The sequence below is a fragment of the Lissotriton vulgaris genome, chromosome 2_1, assembly GCF_964263255.1.
Source record: "Lissotriton vulgaris chromosome 2_1, aLisVul1.2, whole genome shotgun sequence".
Lineage (NCBI taxonomy): Eukaryota > Metazoa > Chordata > Amphibia > Caudata > Salamandridae > Lissotriton > Lissotriton vulgaris.
In genome coordinates this window covers 1,160,507,988-1,160,530,080 of record NC_141687.1, presented here as the reverse complement: position 1 = coordinate 1,160,530,080, position 22,093 = coordinate 1,160,507,988, and positions in this window count along the sequence as shown.

Sequence of the window (22,093 nt, the reverse complement as noted above, 5' to 3'; positions counted from 1 at the left end):
ACGTTATTGATTGAATCAAAATGGCGGCTTGACACAAAGCTGACTCAAGCGTTGCTGTTGATGCTATACAGACAAAAATTGGTTTTCAGTTTGTACATTCTTCAGGATTTTTTTTTCCATCCAAGGCTGATTGAGAGTTTGTAGAAAAATGGCTTCAGATTTTCCACATACTACTCTTCAACATTCTTCCTAAATGTAACAATGTGAGACTCACTAGGAGAACGGCTGTTTATGTTTCCTTTCAAAATGCTGCCAACAATATTTTCTGAATGGAAGACACCATCTTGTAGCATAAAGGGCCGAAAGGGGTTCTGGTCTGGCCGATTGTTGGTGGAGACATTTTGACTATATCTTGGACCTGCCCGGCCTCGCCCAAAATGGCGCCGGTATAAATGGGACTCGTAACTCATTGTTGTGTACTGGTTAAACAACCTTGATATCACGAATATGAATGCAGTTTTGATGCTCATGGCGGGCGGGGACGAGAATTGATTGAATATTTCGACATCCCTATTGATATTAAGTTCTGATGTGTTATTGATTACTGTACTATTGAAAGTTCGAATTTCAGTTTGCTCCGTGGCCGGCCCACGTGGTTATAGGCCCGTATTTGTATGCTGACATTTTCACAATAAAGGTTTTTAAAACAAAACATGGTAGTAGTATTTACATTGGTAAAGTTTTTACTTTTAGTCACTGTTTTCGAATCAGTAAAAGGCAAGTGAAATAAAGCAGTCCAATTACATGACGGATAAAAGGTATAATATGTAGGAACGCAGTAAAGATAAATGGTCAAGGGCAGTTGTGTTTTCCTCTCCTGCAACATAAAGTGATCGATAAGAATCTGATAATCAGGCGTATCGGCGACTAAGACAGCAGGCCGAGTCTCTTTTACTCAACGGCTCCGCCATGGAACGAAGAAACGCCCTTTTTCTCGAAAAAGGAATATATTTTACTTGCAGGACAGTTGTAAATTTTCGGGGAAAGTACATTAGCCTGGAATATTATAACATATATGTTTTTTAAAAAAAAGTTCGAAATCAATAAAAAGCGTATTTTTTAGGTCATATGACCAAGCTTTTCATTATTAAAATAACAAAAGTAAAATGAACCAATAAAAAGTTTTATTAACAAGTCACATGACCTGTTATGCTTACGTTACGCGCTGCGCGCCGCGCCCCGGGTTACTTCCGGGTGCGCTAACGCGGTGTGTCATATAACGCATTACGCGACAACGTAGGTCAAGAATATAGTCAAAATGTCTCCACCAACCAGCGTTCGGAACACAACCCCTTTCAGCAGTCCAAAAAGTTCTGTAAAATGACAACAGAGGGGACAGGCAACAAGAACCATCAGTCAAAGAGGGGAGGGCAAGTTCTTCTCTACCGGGTCATGTTGGGGCGCTACCGGAACTGATCGAATTGGTAGTCTACAGTGTTTCTGGATGTTTCAGACTAAAGCTGGCGTCAGCATGAGAGCACTACCATCTCGTAGGTCCGTCGTGGCCATTCCACGAGCAAACATGGCAGCCGCTCCCCACCAGAAGCCTGCGGGAGTCGGGGGCCCCCAAGACTTTTGTAGAATCTTCACGGCTGAGGGGACGCTTTCGAGAATGGGATCCAAGCCCTATCAGGGAAGCGTCCGAGTTCCAAGGTGTCCCAGGGCCATTTTAGTGGACCACGCCCAAATCTGAAGAGCCGGCCGCCATTTTGAGAGTCCTGTGGCAGTCGCTTATCGTTGCATCGCAAGAGCGGGAGCAACTCAACTACATGGTGAGCGAGACGCTGTAGTTGCAAGAGCGGGCGGTAAACAGCTGAATGGCGGAAGAGGCACAGTGTAGCAAAAGCGGGCGGAATGGCAACTAAAACGGTAAAGGGGCGCCTCACTACAGCGTGTCTTCAGGTCAAACGGATTGTGGGACAAGGTCCAGAATAGAAGAGTCATCAAAAGGCAAAAAGTTCCGCCGGACCCCGGGAGCCGGCCGCCTATGTCGGGGGCGATCTCAGGCTACACCGGTGCTATAAGACTTGGGGAGGGGGTCGGAGCCAAGCGTCTTCTCCGAGTCCATGGCCATCACACCGCCCCTCGGGGGCCTCCGTCAAGCGGTTTAGGAAGGTAACATATCACATTGTTTTCAAATGCAGTCAGGTCCACAAACGACACTCACTTACTTTGAGAATAGTGAAGCTGCAGTAGGTGGAAATAAGCTTCAGACAGTGTTACAAGCGCTGCTCAGAACTCTGAACTATGGCACCCAACATCCAGAACTTATGCCATTTGAGAATGGCAGTGACATTGAAGCAACTCAGGGACCAAAACCATTAACGTACTTTCACGTATGAAAATCTTACTTGGGGAGGGGGCAGGAGCCAAGCGCCCCCTTCCAGTCCGCGCCACCACACCGTATGTTGAAAATCTGAAGCCATCGTTCTACAAAGTCAACCAACCTTGGATGGAAAAATCTAGAAAAATGTACAAACTGAAAACCAGTTTTGGTCTGCATAGCATCAGTAGCAACGCTTGCTATCAGAGTGCATGAGTTTCATGCTCGATCGATTGAGCTAGCCGGATCGGGCAATAAAAAGTATAAAATAGTTATGTAAATAGTTATTTAATAAAATGTTTTACCCTGTTTCTTTGCTGGTGTGTTGTCTATATTTTTAATATTTGCATAGGGTTTGTCGTTATTTTGGGCGGGGTGGGTGGCGGAGCCGAGCTGTCTTGCAGCCCTCATGGTGTGGAGCTCAGTTCATCTCACTATTTTCGTATTTCTCATGAAGGGTTGTTCCTAATATTTCTATTTTAGCGAGGTCAAAAAGAGATCCAATTAGTGGCCTACTGATTTTGCTCGATTACTTTTATTTTTTTACACGATTTTTCACGATTTTTCACTATCTGCAAAGACTAAACAGAGTATTGCGACTTTGTGCTTGTTTGTAAATAGAGAATGAACCAAAGAGAATCAATTGTAAAACAGTAAATGCTTGGATAACAATCAATCAAATGGAGAGACAAGCAGGCACGACGGATTACAACGGGGGTAAAGGCCTGCGTTAACTACTCTTCACTATCTGCAAAGAGAGAGTACTACTAAGAGAAAAGAGGGGAGGGGGGCAGCGTTCAAAGCACATCAGCGTGCATAAACACGAAAACGTTTTTACCTATCACGTACTTGACATTTTACAGCTTTTGATATTTGCTATTAAAAAACCAATGAAATTCACTGAAAAAACCATAGGTTATAGGCCATATATAGTTAGGAATTTGCATTTACAAAACCTTGAAAATTCAATGAAAAAACCATTGGTTATAGAACATATATAGTTAGGAATTTGCATTTACAAAACCTTATTTTACTCGCATAAAACCATTGAAATTCCATATATAGTTAGATGCGCTAACTATATATCGCGCACCCGCAATCCACTGCTGATGATGTCACATATTACATCATTCATGACATGGTCAGTGACATCACTGATGACATCACTGATGACATCTCAAATGACATCACTGATGACAACATCCAGTGACTGTATGTTTCTGTAAAGTTAAAATATGTCTTACATATTGAAGAATGAGTGGATGTATAAATGTCTGAATGAAGGATTTAGTAGGTGCATGACTGATTGTATGAGGGAGTGATTAAATGTGTCTCACTGAGTGCATGGGTTAGTGATTAAACTGTATTAATTTGTGCATCATTATATCTGTTGTTCTGCAAACTGCTGCATGTGTTGATCAGTAGCTATATGAGTAACTATATGGGTTATTGATTGGTTGCCCAAGTATTTGTATGGGAGACTGAGTATGTGTGTGAGTGGCTGGGAGGTGTGTGACTCTGTGCATAGATGTGTGAACAGCTGATTCACTAGATGTATGGGTTCAAAATTGCATGTGGAAACAGCTGTATGGGTGGTTGACTGTGTGCATGAGTGTATTGGTGAGTGAATGGATATCTCAGTGCTACATGTCAAAGTAAGTACATATGTAAAACACAGTACATGTGAGAGTTGACATATATAAATAACTGTATAAGAGCTAGTGAATGTGTCAGTGGTTGCATGGATCATTGACAACTTGTATCAGTGATTGTATAAGAGAGAAAATATGTGTTAGTATATGTTTGAATAAGTAAAGTTTGTATAACTGTATAGTTGAGGAAATGGAGGTGTGATTGATTGTTTGCATGACTGACTAGTTGTGTGAGTAACTCCATGAATGAGTGACAGTCTGTGAGTGTCTGTTTACACTGATTGTATCTAAGGTTATATTAGAGTCTGAAGAGGTTCATCGTATTATCACATGAATGATATCATCAGTGATGTCATTTGATATGTCATCAGTGATGTCATCAGTGATGTCATTTGAGATGTCATCAGTGATGTCATCAGTGATGTCACTGACCATGTCATGAATGATGTAATATGTGACATCATCAGCAGTGGATTGCGGGTGCGCGATATATAGTTAGCGCATCTAACTATATATGGAATTTCAATGGTTTTATACGAGTAAAATAAGGTTTTGTAAATGCAAATTCCTAACTATATATGTTCTATAACCAATGGTTTTTTCATTGAATTTTCAAGGTTTTGTAAATGCAAATTCCTAACTATATATGGCCTATAACCTATGGTTTTTTCAGTGAATACATATATATATATATATATATATATATATATATATATATATATATATTACCTACTGGCGGTCGCCAGTAGGTAGTTATAGTTAGGATTTTTTTCAATGTTAAATCTCAAAATTCTATTTGGAATAACTTTGGCGCCGGTTGACGAATCTGCCTCAAAATTTCCTCAAAATGGCCTCGCGGCGTTCCGGTCCTTCCCTGAAAGTTTGGGGGGGATTCGTCAAGCGGGGGCCGAGATAAAAGGGGGGTCCCAAAACGCGTTTTCCCCATGTTAATTTCCATAGGGCGGTCGATTTCACTTTTAGCCCGAACGGCTGAATGGATTTCCACCAAACTTGGCAAAATTGTAGGGACTGGTAGCCCGATGTGCCTTTGCTATGTCTCAAGATATGTGCTCCAGTGGATTTTGAGTAATTAAGGTTCAAAAAAATATATATATCTATAGCCGCGCACCGGGCGCTTACCGCGACTTGCGCGCAGAAAGCTGATTGGCTCTGGGGTGTCTGTAAACATTCTAAACAGTCCGGAGCGGCCGCCATCTTGTGTCTCGGTAGGATCGAGACACGAGAGGTGGCCAAAACAAAGAGGGAAATGACCATAAGGGGGCAGAGTAGACCCCCCTTGACCCCCTAGGTTTGATGTGGGGGCCATAAAAGGGCCCCGCGGAGCAAAAAAAAAATTTAAAAAAAATTTGATTTTCGCGGGGTGAGCGCCCGGTACGCGCACCGGTACGCGCACCGGTAAGCGTACCGGGGAGCTTACCATGGGGAAAAAGAATGACAGTTTTAAAAGTAGCTGTTTAAAAAAAAAATGTTTTGTTGTTTTTTTTATACATACACATACATATATATAAATGCATATGCATATATATATATATGCATATATGTGTATATGTGTGCGTGTAGAGAGAGGTAGAGAGGTAGAGGTGTAGAGGTAGAGAGGTAGAGAGGTAGCGGTAGAGAGGTAGAGATTAGTAGAGAGAGAAGAAGAGAGAGGTAGAGAGGTAGAGAGTAGTGAGTGAGTAATAGAGAGTAGAGCGTGAGTAGTAGAGAGTAGTAGAGAGCAGTAGAGAGAGTAGCAGAGAGTGAGTAGTAGAGAGTAGTAGAGTGAATAGTAGAGTGAGTAGTAGAGAGTAGTAAAAGTAATTTACAATCGTTCGGAATATCGGTGTTTGGGCAGATATGATCCAGGGACCCCCAGTATGCAAGGGGAATTAGTCCCCCCTCTACAAACGCGCCAGTGGCCTGCATTGCAGAGAGGTGTAACAAGGGTGTGGCCTCATTACACTTCTCTGCAATGCAGCTCCCTCACGCATACTGGAGGCTCCTGGTGGACCAGTTGACCCCAGGGACCCCCAGTATACAAGGGGAATTAGTTCCCCCTCTGCAAACGCGGCAGTGGGCTGCGTTGCAGAGAGGTGTAACAAGGGGCATAGTCTCATTACACCTCTGCAATGCAGCCCCTGGCGCATACTGGAGGTTCCAGGTGGGCTAATTGGCCCCCAGGGGCCCCCAGTATGCAAGGGGAATTAGTTCCCCCTCTTCAAACATGCACGGGGCTGCGTTGCAGAGAGGTGTAAAAAGGGTTGTGGCTTCATTACACCTCTCTGCAATGCAGTCCCCTGGCGCATACTGGAGATTCCTGGTGGGCTTTCAGGTCTTATATAGTTAGGAATTAGCATTAAAAAAACCTTTGAAATTCACTGAAAAAACCATAGGTTTCACACCAGTTATAGTTAGGAATTAGCATTTAAAAAACCTTTGAAATTCACTGAAAAAACCATAGGTTTCACACCAGTTATAGTTAGGAATTAGCATTTAAAAAACCTATGAAATTCACTGACAAAACCATAGATTTCACACCCTTTATAGTTAGCTGGAAATTTTACTGACATAAAACCATTGAAATTCCCACGTTATAGTTAGTTGGACTCACTATAACTTGCGCGCCTGTAATGCACTGCTGATGACGTCACATATTACATCACTCATGACATGGTCAGTGACATCACTCATGACATCACTGATGACACCATCCTTGTGACAGAGTGACAGACCTAATTTCAGTGTAATGTAACGCTTGAAACACATATTCAAAAATAGAAACAAACATTTTCAAAAAAATGGAGATACCCAAACCAGTAACAACAACCAATTCAGTAATTCCACCATCTATATACACATCCAATCATTCACCAACAGTTCTATATAGTCACTCATATATATACTCACTCATCATATGTAGTGATACACCTATACATCCTGTTACACATCAGCAGTCATCCAAAAGTTACTCACACACATACTCACACATGCAAATAAACTATTGAACATCCATTTATTTGCATATACATTTATACACACACTACCACCTTACTTCTAAGGAAACTTACCCATACTTACTCTCCTAAACAATCACTTATAGAAACACATACTTATTTAAACAGGAACTTCTACAATCTCTCACTATATATACTATACTCACTTATATACATCAATACTCACATATACTAGATTAAAACATATGTCGTTACTAATGAAGACACTAGTGAGACAGTCATTCACTCACTAACACACACATATACACACTCATCCACCCATACAGTCCTGCACATATGCTGTCTTCAAAACACATACAAACAGTGAGTCAGTCACCAACCCCTGCAGCCACTTATACACAAAGAGAAACACTGATACAAACATTTAAATATTTAAACAATACTCGCTAATATATGTATTCACTAAGATACACGTAATAAGCCAGTTACCCAACCAATTTTTTTTTTTAAAAACATCCATTTACACACGTATTTAAACATTTATTCTTCCATCGACCTTTACAAATACATATATAAAACAAATTTATTTTTCAGAAAGACACACATTCACTGGATGGTGTCATCAGTGATGTCATGAGTGATGTCACTGACCATGTCATGAGTGATGTAATATGTGACGTCATCAGCAGTGCATTACAGGCGCGCAAGTTATAGTGAGTCCAACTAACTATAACGTGGGAATTTCAATGGTTTTATGTCAGTAAAATTTCCAGCTAACTATAAAGGGTGTGAAATCTATGGTTTTGTCAGTGAATTTCATAGGTTTTTTAAATGCTAATTCCTAACTATAACTGGTGTGAAACCTATGGTTTTTTCAGTGAATATATATATACATACATATATATATATACATATACACACACATATATATATATATATATATATATATATATATATATATATATATATATATATATATATATATATATATATATATATATATATATATATATATATATATATATATATATATATATATTACCTACTGGCGGTCGCCAGTAGGTAGTTATAGTTAGGATAATTTTCAATGTTAAATCTCAACATTCTATTTTGAATAACTTTGGCGCCGGTTGACGAATCTGCCTGAAATTTTCAGGAAAATGGTCTCATGGCGGTCCGGTCCTTCCCTGAAAGTTTGGGGGGGATTCGTCAAGCGGGGGCCGAGATAAAAGGGGGGTCCCAAAACGCGTTTTCCCCATGTTAATTTCCATAGGGCGGTCGATTTCACTTTTAGCCCGAACGGCTGAATGGATTTCCACCAAACTTGGCAAAATTGTAGGGACTGGTAGCCCGATGTGCCTTTGCTATGTCTCAAGATATGTGCTCCAGTGGATTTTGAGTAATTTAGGTTCAAAAAAATATATATATCTATAGCCGCGCTCCCGTGCGCGCACGGGAGTGCGCTCCAGGCGCGACACGCGACTTGCGCGCAGGAAGCTGATTGGATCTCAGTTGTCTGTAAACATTCTAAACAGTGCGGAGCGGCCGCCATCTTGTGTCTCGGTAAAATCGAGACACAAGGAGTTTGAAAAAAAAAGGGGCAAATGACCATAAGGGGGAAGAGTAGACCCCCTCTGACCCCCTAGGTTTGATGTAGGGACTAAAATAGGGTCCTGCAGGGCATTAAAATTTTTTTTTCGTTTTGCGCGGGGATAGCCGCGCTCCCGTGCGCGCACGGGAGTGCGCTCCAGGCGCGACACGCGACTTGCGCGCAGGAAGCTGATTGGATCATAAGGGGGAAGAGTAGACCCCCTCTGACCCCCTAAATCCAGGACTATATTTATGAAGGCCTTGCGCTGTTAGTTTTGCGCTTCCTGTGCGTCAATTTTTGTGACGCACCAGCGGTGTAAAAAAATGCGCATTGTTATGCAATATTTAAAAAGTGACGCATCTATCTAGATGCGTCACTTTTTAAATATAGTGCAACGAGGTACATTTTATTACACTGCTGGTGTTATGCGTCACTTTTCTGTGCGCACTCCTTATGACGTTCCAGATGTGTCATATTTAATGTATGACGAATCATGTTGCAGATACAATATGGCGCAGAGTTTTAAAAAGTGACCCATGTACCTAGATGCGTCACTTTTTAAAAATAGCGTCAGGTATAATGTATGCAGAGGGGGTGTTCTCCCGCAAAAAGCTTTGTAATAGCGACGCAGTGAAATCTTTGAGATTTCACTGCGTCAGTTTTAGGATGCTGTTGCGTCAAAATCTTGTGTCTGCTTTACAGCAGGTGTTAGACTGAGGCAAGACCTTTCATATGCTGCTTTCCCCATTTGAAAGGACACATTACTGGAGTTGCGTCACTTTTGTGACGCACTCCAGCAATGCGTTACTTGGAATGTCATAAGGAGTGCGCACAGAAAAGTGACGCATTGCACCAGTAGTGTAAAAAAATGTGTTGCGTTGCGTTATATTTAAAAAGTGAGGTATCTAGGTAGATGGGTCACTTTTTAAAATCAAGCGCCACATTATATCTGCGTGAGGTATAATGCATGCAGAGGGGGTGTTCCCCCACAAAAAGCTTTGTAATAGCGACGCAGTGAAATGTTTGAGATTTCACTGCGTCACTTTTAGGATGCTGTTGCATCCTTTAAATATAGTGCAACGAGGCACATTTTATTACACTGCTGGTGTGATGCGTCACTTTTCTGTACACAGTCCTTATGACATTCCAGATGTGTCATATTTAATGTATGACGAATCATATTGCAAGGAGTTACAGATACGTCAGTATTTCTGACATATGTGTAAACATAAAAGTGATGCGAGGCCGGCGCAAAATTTTGACGCAATAGCATCCTAAAAGTGACGCAGGGAAATCTCATAGATTTCAGTACGTTGTTATTACCAAGCTTTTTGCGAGGGATTGCCCCCTCTGCATACATTATACCTGATGCAGATACAATATGGCGCAGAGTTTTAAAAAGTGACCCATGTACCTACATGCGTCACTTTTTAAAAAATAGTGTCAGGTATAATGCATGCAGAGGGGGTGTTCCTTGCAAAAAGCTTGGTAATAATGACGCAGTGCGTCACTTTTAGGATGCAGTTGCGCCAAAATCTTGCGCCTGCTTCACAGCAAACCTTTCACATGGTGCTTTTTCCATGTGAAAGGACACATTACTGGAGTTGCGTCACTTTTGTGACGCACTCCTGCAATGCGTTACTTTTGTGTTTAGAGATATGTCAGAAATACTGACATATCTGTAACTCCTTGCGAATTGATTAGTCATATATTAAATATGACATATGTGGAATGTCATAAGGAGTGCGTCCAGATAAGTGACGCATCGCTATTTTCACGTAGCGATGCGTCACTTTTCAGAAATGAGGCCTCCAGTTTATTCACTGTGTCATAAATTTCTTTTCTAACACTCACCTTCTTTCAGTCCTCCTACTTCACTTCCTTTCACCTCTCATACCTTTCTGTTCTTTCTTACTCATTCTCCTTTCAATTATCAATGCACTATATTTCACTTACTCTTCATTTTTTAAGATTATAGCTCTTTGATGAGAATTGGAGGTAGTTCTGAAAAGAACTTTTGGTTTTCTTCTTTTAACTGAAGAGGAACAAAAACAGGGAATAGAAACTGCTCAACAGGAGCAAAAAGAAAAGAAAAAAATTAGGGGTGGGAAGGGCAGTGATGGTTCTCTAATGCCCGAACCATGAGCAGGACACTTTGCTCCCCATAGGTGAGGAGTTGATTGCAGTATCTGCATCTGACGACCCCATGGTTGAATGCAGGTTGGATGTTTGCTACCTGCCCCTGAGATTGATCTCTTCCGGAAGAAGTTGCTCCTCCTGTTGATGTAGAGGCCCCATCTCTAGGAACCTCCTGTGCCAGAGCCCTGACACTTTCCCGGGCAAAATTCTGGGGGTGCCTGGTCTCCACATGTCGGATCATCGTAAAGTTCCCAAAAGAGTACTTTTTTTGGGGGTTACCCCGTGACAGAACCTTTTTGCAGATCCTGCACTCTACTTTTGGTGCATTCACCTTCTTCTGGTCTGCTGGGAATTTAAAGAATTTCCAAATGAAATGTCCCTTCACCTTTGGGGTAGGTGGCTCTTCATCAATGAAGTCATCTTCACTGCTGGATGATCTGGCAGCCATGATGAATCCAGGAATATGGAGCAGCAAAAAAGGCAGGTCTTTCAGTCACAAAAGTGAAAGAAGAAGTGAAGGAAATGGGTGGGGATTTCATTCATTGTAACAAAAAACTGTTAGCAACCAATGAAAAGTGTTATTTTAGGGTCACATGACCTGACGCGCTTACGATGCGCGCTCGGGTGCACTTCCGGGTGCGTTTACGCAGCGCGATCGTAGGCGCTTCCGGGGCGCACACGTGGCGCGATCGTAGGCGCTTTTGCGTGCGTTTAGGCGCCGCGCACGTATGCGCTTCCGAGGGCACGTACGTTGCGCGCCGAAGTGACGTCATCAATCTTTAATAGAAATGCATAATCATTTTCCATATTAAAAAAAACAAATTTTATTTGTATGGTACGAAATGTTTTGCATTATTATTAACTTTTCATTCATATTTTTTTTTCACGAACGACAGTTGCGCTCTGGGTGCGCTTTCAGATGAGCGCTCGGAAAAGCTTACAGGAGAGCTTAGCTGAAAGCTTCCCCGTGCGCGCACCCAGAGCGCAAAAAAAAAAAATTATAAAAAAAATGAATACTTAAAAAAAACAGCAAATTGTAAAAAAAAAAAAGGTTAGAAACTCGATATACAAAGGAATTAGCATTTAAAAAACCTATGAAATACACTGAAAAAACCATAGGTTTCACACCAGTTATAGTTAGGAATTAGCATTTAAAAAACCTTTGAAATTCACTGAAAAAACCATAGGTTTCACACCAGTTATAGTTAGGAATTAGCATTTAAAAAACCTTTGAAATTCACTGAAAAAACCATAGGTTTCACACCAGTTATAGTTAGGAATTAGCATTTAAAAAACCTATTAAATTCACTGAAAAAACCATAGGTTTCACACCAGTTATAGTTAGCTGGAAATTTTACTGATATAAAACCATTGAAATTCCCACGTTATAGTTAGTCGGACTCACTATAACTTGCGCGTGCAATGCACTGCTGATGACGTCACATATTACATCACTCATGACATGGTCAGTGACATCACTCATGACATCACTGATGACACCATCCTTGTGACAGAGTGACAGACCTCCTCTCAGTGTAAAGTAACCCTTGAGACACATATTTAAAAATAGAAACTGAAATTTTTAAAAAATGGACATACCTATATCAGTTACAACAAGCAATTCTGTACTTCCACTATCTATATACTCATCCACTCATTCACCAACAGTTCTATATAGTCACTCATACATATACTCACTCATCATATGAAGAGATACACCTATACATTCTGTTACACACCGACATTCATCCAAAAGTTACTCACACACATATTCACACGTGCAAATAAACTATTGAACAACCATTTATTTGAAAATAGAGTTATACACACACTTCCACCTTACTTCTATTGAAAATTACACATATTTATTCTCTTAAACAATCACTTATAGAAACACATACTTATTTAAACAGGAAATCTTACAATCTCTTACTCTCACATATACTCAGTTATATACATCAATATTCATATATACTAGATTAAAACATATGTAGTTACTGATAAAGACACTAGTGAGACAGTCATTCACTCACTAACAAACACATATAGACACTCATCCACCCATACAGTCCTGTACATATGCTGTCTTCAAAACACATACAAACAAAGAGTCAGTCACTCATGCATCTATGTGCTAAGTAATACCTCCACCAAACCATATAGACACTCATACTGATACTAATAAAAATATCAAATAACCCATATACATACGCATGTAGCTACTTATCAACACATGTAGCCACTTATACACAAAGTGAAACACTAATATATGTATTTAAATATTTAAACATAACTCACTAATATTTATTTTTCAGAAAGACACATATTCACTGGATGGTGTCATCAGTGATGTCATGAGTGATGTCACTGACCATGTCATGAGTGATGTAATATGTGACGTCATCAGCAGTGCATTGCACGCGCAAGTTATAGTGAGTCCGACTAACTATAACGTGGGAATTTCAATGGTTTTATATCAGTAAAATTTCTAGCTAACTATAACTGGTGTGAAACCTATGGTTTTTTCAGTGAATTTAATAGGTTTTTTAAATGCTAATTCCTAACTATAACTGGTGTGAAACCTATGGTTTTTTCAGTGAATATATATATATATATATATATATTCACAGAAAAAACCATAGGTTATAGTGGATATATAGTTAGGAATTTGCATTTACAAAACCTTGAAAATTCAATGAAAAAACCATTGGTTTTAGGCCATATATAGTTAGGAATTTGCATTTACAAAACCTTATTTTACTCGCATAAAACCATTGAAATTCCATATATAGTTATAAGCGCTAACTATATATCACGCACCCGCAATCCACTGCTGATGATGTCACATATTACATCATTCATGACATGGTTAGTGACATCACTGATGACATCACTGATGACATCTCAAATGACATCACTGATGACATCACTGATGACAACATCCAGTGACTGTATGTTTCTGTAAAGTTAAAATATCTCTTACATATTGAAGAATGAGTGGATATATAAGTGTCTGGATGAAGGATTTAGTAGGTGCATGACTGACTGTATGAGTGAGTGATTAAATGTGTCTCACTGAGTGCATGGGTTAGTGACTAAACTGTCTTAATTTGTGCATCATTATGTCTGTTGTTCTGTAAACTGTTGCATGTGTTGATAAGTAGCTATATGAGTAACTATATGGGTTATTGATTGGTTGCCCAAGTATTTGTATGGGATACTGAGTGTGTGTGTGGGTGGCTGGGAGGTGTGTGACTCTGTGCATAGATGTGTGAGCAGTTGATTCACTAGATGTATGGTACATATGTAAAACACAGTACATGTGAGAGTTGACATATATAAATAACTGTGCATAAGAGCCAGTGAATGTGTGAGTGGCTGTATGGATCATTGTGAACTTGTATCAGGGATTGTATAATAGAGTAAATATGTGTTAGTATATGTTTGAATAAGTAAAGTTTGTATAACTGTATAGTTGAGGAAATGGAGGTGTGATTGATTCTTTGCATGACTGACTAGGTGTGTGAGTAACTCCATGGATGAGTGACAGTCTGTGAGTGTCTGTTTACACTGATTGTATCTAAGGTTATATTAGAGTCTGAAGAGGTTCATCGTATTATCACATGAATGATATCATCAGTGATGTTATCAGTCATGTCAAATGAGATGTTTTCAGTGATGTCATCAGTGATGTCATTTGAGATGTCATCAGTGATGTCATCAGTGATGTCACTAACCATGTCATGAATGATGTAATATGTGACATCATCAGCAGTGGATTGCGGGTGCGCGATATATAGTTAGCGCTTATAACTATATATGGAATTTCAATGGTTTTATGCGAGTAAAATAAGGTTTTGTAAATGCAAATCCCTAACTATATATGGCCTAAAACCAATGGTTTTTTCATTGAATTTTCAAGGTTTTGTAAATGCAAATTCCTAACTATATATCCACTATAACCTATGGTTTTTTCTGTGAATTTCATTGGTTTTTTAATAGCAAATATGAAAAGCTTTAAAATGTCAAGTACGTGATAGATAAAAACATTTTCGTATTTATGCACGCTGATGTGCTTTGAACGCTGCACCCCCCCCCTCCCCTCTTTTGTCTTAGTAGTACTCTCTCTTTGCAGATACTGAAGGGTAGTTAACGCAGGCCTTTACCCCCGTTGTAATCCGTCGTGCCTGCTTGTCTCTCCATTTGATTGATTGTTGTCCAAGCATTTACTGTTTTAGAATTGGTTCTCTTTGGATCATTCTCTATTTACAAACAAGCACAAAGTCGCAATACTCTGTTTAGTCTTTGCAGATAGTGAAAAATCGTGTAAAAAAATAAAAGTAATCGAGCAAAATCAGTAGGCCACTAATTGGATCTCTTTTTGACCTCGCTAAAATAGAAATATTAGGAACAACCCTTCATGAGAAATACGAAAATAGTGAGATGAACTGAGCTCCACACCATGAGGGCTGCAAGACAGCTCGGCTCCATCACCCATCCCGCACAAAATAACGACAAACCCTATGCAAATATTAAAAATATAGACAACACACCAGCAAAGAAACAGGGTAAAACATTTTATTAAAAAACTATTTACATAACGTTGGTTTATAAGATGATGTCAGTAGTGGACCGATGTGTGAATAGGTCGAAAGCAGCACAAGGCTCCAAGATCCGGATGGCAACCTCCTGGATGTTGGGTGCCATAGTTCAGAGTTCTGAGTTTGAGCCTTTTTCAATGCCTGTGCTTTGTTGAATCAAAATGGCGGCTTGACACAAAGCTGACTCAAGCGTTGCTACTGATGCTATGCAGACCAAAACTGGTTTTCAGTTTGTACATTTTTCTAGATTTTTCAATCCAAGTTTGGTTGACTTTGTAGAACGATGGCTTCAAATTTTCAACATACGGTGTGGTGGCGCTGACTGGGAGGGGGCGCTTCGCTCCTGCCCCCTCCCCAAGTAAGATTTTCATACGTGAAAGTACGTTAATGGTTTTGGTCCCTGAGTTGCTTCGATGTCACTGCCATTCTCAAATGGCATAAGTTCTGGATGTTGGGTGCCATAGTTAAGAGTTCTGAGCAGTGCTTGTAACACTGTCTGAAGCTTATTTCCACCTACTGCAGCTTCACTATTCTCAAAGTAAGTGAGTGTCATTTGTGGACCTGACTGCATTAGAAAACAATGTGATATGTTACCTTCCTAAACAGCTTGACGGAGGCCCCTTAGGGACGGTGTAATGGCCATGGACTCGGAGAAGACGCTTGGCTCCGACACCCTCCCCAAGTCTTATAGCACTGGTGTAGCCTGAGATCGCCCCCGACATAGGCGGCCGGCTCCCGGGGTCCGGCAGAACTTTTTGCCTTTTGATGACTCTTCAATTCTGAACCTTGTCCCACAATCCGTTTGACCTGAAGACACGCTGTAGTGGGGCGCCCCTTTACCGTTTCAGTTGCCATTCCGCCCGCTTTTGCTACACTGTGCCTCTTCCGCCATTCAGCTGTTTACCGCCCGCTCTTGCGACTACAGCGTCTCGCTCATCATGTAGTTGAGTTGCTCACGCTCTTGCGGTGCAGCGATAGGCGGCTGCCACAGGACTCTCAAAATGGCGGCCGGCTCTTCGGTTTTGGGCCTGGTCCACTAAAATGGCCCTGGGACACCTTTGAACTCGGACGCTTCCCTGATAGGGCTTGGGTCCCATTCTCGAAAAGCGTCCCCTCAGCCGTGAAGATTCTACAAAAGTCTTGGGGGCCTCCGACTCCCGCAGGCTTCTGGTGGGGAGCGGCTGCCATGATTGCTCGTGGAATGGCCACGACGGAGCTACGAGATGGTAGTGGTCTCATGCTGACGCCAGCTTTAGTCTGAAACATCCAGAAACACTGTAGACTACCAATTCGATCAGTTCCGGTAGCGCCCCAACATGACCCGGAAGAGAAGAACTTGCCCTCCCCTCTTTGACTGATGGTTCTTGTTGCCTGTCCCCTCTGTTGTCATTTTACAGAACTTTTTGGACTGCTGAAAGGGGTTGTGTTCCGAACGCTGGTTGGTGGAGACATTTTGACTATATTCTTGACCTACGTTGTCGCGTAATGCGTTATATGACACGCCGCGTTAGCGCACCCGGAAGTGATCCGAGGCGCGGCGCGCAGCGCGTAACGTAAGCATAACAGGTCATGTGACTTGTTAATAAAACTTTTCATTGGTTCATTTTACTTTTGTTAATTTAATGATGAAAAGCTTGATCATATGACCAAAAAATTACGCTTTTTATTGTTTTCGAACAATATTTTTTTTTCAAACATATGTTATAATATTCCAGGCTAATGTACTTTCCCGGAAAATTTACAACTGTCTTGCAAGTAAAATATATTTCTTTTTCGAGAAAAAGGGCGTTTCTTCCTTCCATGACGGAGCCGTTGAGTAAAAGAGATTCGGCCTGCTGTCTTAGTCGCCGATACGCCTGATTATCAGATTCTTATCGATCACTTTATGTTGCAGACATGAAAAACACAACTGCCCTTGACCATTTATCTTTACTGCGTTCCTACATATTATACCTTTTATCCGTCATGTAATTGGACTGCTTTATTTCACTTGCCTTTTACTGATTCGAAAACAGTGACTAAAAGTAAAAACTTTACCAATGTAAATACTACTACCGTGTTTTGTTTTAAAAACCTTTATTGTGAAAATGTCAGTATACAAATACGGGCCTATAACCACGTGGGCCGGCCACGGAGCAAACTGAAATCGTATATGATGAGGAGACATTTACACTGTAGAAGAATGTAACGAGCGGGCCATTAGGTTGCAAGAACAAAGGTGTCTAACAGTTGCGGAATCGGTGGACGTACATTTTGTAATTAAAATACGACAGGGCCACTTACATTAACATTTTCTAGATATACATTTGCGGGCAAGGAGTTACGAGTCCCATTTATACCGGCGCCATTTTGGGCGAGGCCGGGCAGGTCCAAGATATAGTCAAAATGTCTCCACCAACCATCGGCCAGACCAGAACCCCTTTCGGCCCTTTATGCTACAAGATGGTGTCTTCCATTCAGAAAATATTGTTGGCAGCATTTTGAAAGGAAACAGAAACAGCCGTTCTCCTAGTGAGTTTCACATTGTTACATTTAGGAAGAATGTTGAAGAGTAGTATGTGGAAAATCTGAAGCCATTTTTCTACAAACTCTCAATCAGACTTGGATGGAAAAAAAAAACATGAAGAATGTACAAACTGAAAACCAATTTTTGTCTGTATAGCATCAACAGTAACGCTTGAGTCAGCTTTGTGTCAAGCCGCCATTTTCATTCAATCAATAGCGTCCCCCTACACACATTCAGGGACCTGGTCGTGTCTTCAGATGAAACGGATTGTAGGAAAAGAAGCAGAAAGGAAAAGGAAAAAAGTTCCGCCGGACCTCGGGAGCCGGCCGCCTATGTCATGTGCGACCTTTGGCCACACCAGGGCAATAGTGAAGCTGCAGCAGGTGCAAATAAGCTTCAGACAGTCTTACAAGCACTGCTCAGAACTCTCAACTGAGGCACTCAACATCCAGGACTTGCCATTCGGATCTTGGCGCCTTGTGCTGGTTCCGACCTATTCACACATCGGTCCACTACTGACATCACCTCATAAGCCAACGGGGCACCCTACACTGACTTTCGGCGCAGCATTGTAGGATGGCCACACCAGTGCGGCAACTTGCTGGACACGACCTCGGTGCCATCCGGATCTCGGCGCGTTCGAGTCACTGTACCGCAAGAGTGACCGGAACTCAGCTGAACACGCCGTCTTTCGGCGCAGCATTGTAGGATGGCCACACCAGTGCAGCAATTTGCTGGACACCACCTTGGGCAATAGTGAAGCTGCAAAAGGTGCAAATAAGCTTCAGACAGTCTTCAACTTACTCTGATTCTTATAATAAACTTCAGATAGTCTTACAAGCACTGCTCAGAACTCTCAAATATGGCACTCAACATCCAGAACTTGCCATTCGGATCTTGGCACCTTGTGCTGGTTCCAACCTATTCACACATCGGTCCACTACTGACATCACCTCATAAGCCAACGGGGCACCCCACGCCGACTTTCGGCGCAGCATTGTAGGATGGCCACACCAGTGCGGCAACTTGCTGGACACAACATCGGGGCCATCCAGATCTCGGCGCGTTCGACTCACTGTACCGCAAGAGTGACCGCAACTCAGCTGGACACGCCATCTTTCGCCGCAGCATTGTAGGATGGCCACACCAGTGCGGCAATTTGCTGGACACCACCTCGGTGCCATCCGGATCTCGGCGCGTTCGAGTCACTGTACCGCAACAGTGACCGCAACTCAGCTGGACACGCCGTCTTTCGGCGCAGCATTGTAGGATGGCCACACCAGTGCGGCAATTTGCTGGACACCACCTCGGTGCCATCCGGATCTCGGCGCGTTCGAGTCACTGTACCGCAACAGTGACCGCAACTCAGCTGGACACGCCGTCTTTCGGCGCAGCATTGTAGGATGGCCACACCAGTGCGGCAATTTGCTGGACACCACCTCGGTGCCATCCGGATCTCGGCGCGTTGTGCTGCCTTCGGCCTATTCGCACATCGGTCCGCTACTGACGCCGCCTCACGTGCCAACGGATTTTCTACGCTTTTTGTAGCCCTATGCCGCATAACAGGTCATGTGACCTGTTTATAAAACTTTTCATTGGTTCATTTTACTTTTGGTTTCCTAAAGATGGAAGTCTTGGTCATATGACCTAAAAATAACACTTTTCATTGGTTTAGAACATTTTTTTTTCCCAAACGATGAAAGCCCCACCTTGTTTCTGGATCATTCAGACTGAAGCTGGCGTCAGCATGAGAGCACCACCATCTCGTGGCTCCGTCGTGGTCATTCCGCGAGCAATCATGGCAGCCGCTCCCCACCGGAAGCCTGCGGGAGTCGGGGGCCCCCAAGACTGTTGTAGAATCTTCACGGCTGAGGAGACGCTTTTCGAGAATGGAGCCCAAGCCCTAACAGGCAAGCGTCCGAGTTCCAAGGTGTCCCAGGGCCATTTCAGTGGACCAGGCCCAAAACCGAGGAGCCGTCCGCCATTTTAAGAGCCATGTGGCAGCCGCCTATCGCTGCACTGCAAGAGTGGGAGCAACTCAACAACATGGTGAGCGAGACGCTGTAGCCGCAAGAGCGGGCGCAACTCAGCTAGATGGCCGCCACCTGGGGAGGCCCGTTCACGCCGCCTCCCCCACGCCCCCCCCCCCGGGCCGCCGCACGCCAATTTTCGGAGCAGCATTGTAGGATACCAAAACCAGTGCCGCAGTTTACTGGACATCACCTGGGTGCCTGTCGTACATGTTGTGTCAGCCATGGGACACTGGACACAGTCCCATCAACATCTCAACGCGTTCTGCTGCCTTGGGACAATTCGCACAACAGACCACTACTGACGAGGCCTCCCCCCGCACCACCCGGGACGCCCCACGCTGTTTTTCTGTGCTGCATTGTAGGATCCCAAAACCAGTGCGGCACCCAGGCGACATCACCTGGGTGCCGTCCAGAACTCTGCACGTTGTGCTGCCTTGGGACTATTCGCACAAAAGACAGCTTCTAACCATTGTTGCTTTTTGAGTTGAAAAATGTTTAAATGTTTTTAGTTTTTGTTCCGTTCATTATAGTTAAAAGTTAATAAAGTTTTATAATCTTACTTTGTTGGAGTGTTATCTATTTTTTTAAAAACGGGTGAATAGGGCCTTGAATCGGGGTATTGTCATGTGTGGGCTTTGGAAGTGTGCTGCTGCAGGATCGGACATTTCAAACTCAAATGCACGTTCTTTTTCTTACCTTTCCGAAGCATGGAGCGCAATAGCAGGCAGAGAAAGGGTGATGCACGTGTTGAACACTACCTGACCTGGCAAGTTGCTGGCAGTGCCCCCCCGCCCGCTCCTGAAAGAGGGCACACACACACCGCCGCCCTGAGTACTTCACAAATCTTTAAAAGACCATGCGCTTGTTCATGAGGCTTAAATGGTTTATCACCTCTTTTAGAACCCCTGCATCGACCCTCTGACGTTTCCTGGAAAAATTACAATGTAACACAATACCAAGCCCTGTCAGCTGAAACCCCCAAGGAATCGTGGGGCATATTATCAAGGGGGTTTATCTCCGCTTTTTTGGCTTTAAAAGCCATGAAAGCAGAGATAAAATTATCTCCCTATTACCAAGCTGTCGCTAACACCAGTTAGTGACAGCTAAAAGGAGATAGCGACCATCTTGGGCCCCGCTTTGCATGTCAGTGATACTTATCACTAATGACATGCAAAGTGGCGTGCCAAGATGTTAGCGACTGGAAACAGTCCCTAACATCGCTATCTCCTATTACCAACTTTTGGAGATATTCGCGCTAAGCGCGAATATCTCCAAAATCTAACACCTGCCCTGAGCAGTTCTTAGCCATGTTACCCAATGGGAGGTGGATAACATGGCTAAGAGCATTTGCTCGATAATACATGAATATCGCTGACTTTTCTGCGATAATAGCAAGGTTTATCTGCGATAAAAATCGCCGATGTGCGGCGATAATTTTTGTCTCTAAACAAGTTAGAGACAAAAATTATCGCTAGTTGTTCGTAATATGCCCCCGGGTTTTTGCTTGCAGAAATCGGGAGGCGGGAGACTAGCACTGAAATCAGTAGTCACACGCCTGAATCGGGAGGGTTGGCATGTCTGAATTCTCTACAGCTGGGGCCATAAACTACATCCGCAGGGGTAGGTGATAGCCTGGGACCAGCCTGGCATCTAAAAGGGCTGCGGTGCACGACAAAATTGTGGCATTGGAAAAAAGGCAAGATGGCGCAGCCGCTGGAAGAGATGTATCAACATATATCAGCCTCCTCAGCCACCCTCAGGAAACATAGGGGATTAGGATACGTCTCCCGCACCCCCTTATACCTAGTAATTTAATTAACGAAGCACAAAATGGCGAATTCCCGTTTCGCTACCAGTTTGCGGCCCGTGAAGCGCTTCTACCGTGAAAAATATTTTATTTTTTTATTTTTCCCACGGGACCCTTTAATAACCCCAACAACATTCCTAGGGGGTCAAGAGGGTGATACCTTGCCCCCTTTCATTAAATTCCCCCTTCGTTTTTCACCTCTTCTTCTCTCTCGATCCTACCGAGAGACAAGATGGCGGCCGCTCCGGACTGTCACACAGCAAAAAAAAAAAAAAGCTCACGCACAGCCGCTGGAAGAGATGTATCAACATATATCAGCCTCCTCAGCCACCCTCAGGAAACATAGGGGATTAGGATACGTCTCCCGCACCCCCTTATACCTAGTAATTAATTAACGAAGCACAAAATGGCGAATTCCCGTTTCGCTACCAGTTTGCGGCCCAGTTCGCGGCCCGTGAAGCGCTTCTACCGTGAAAAATCATTTTTT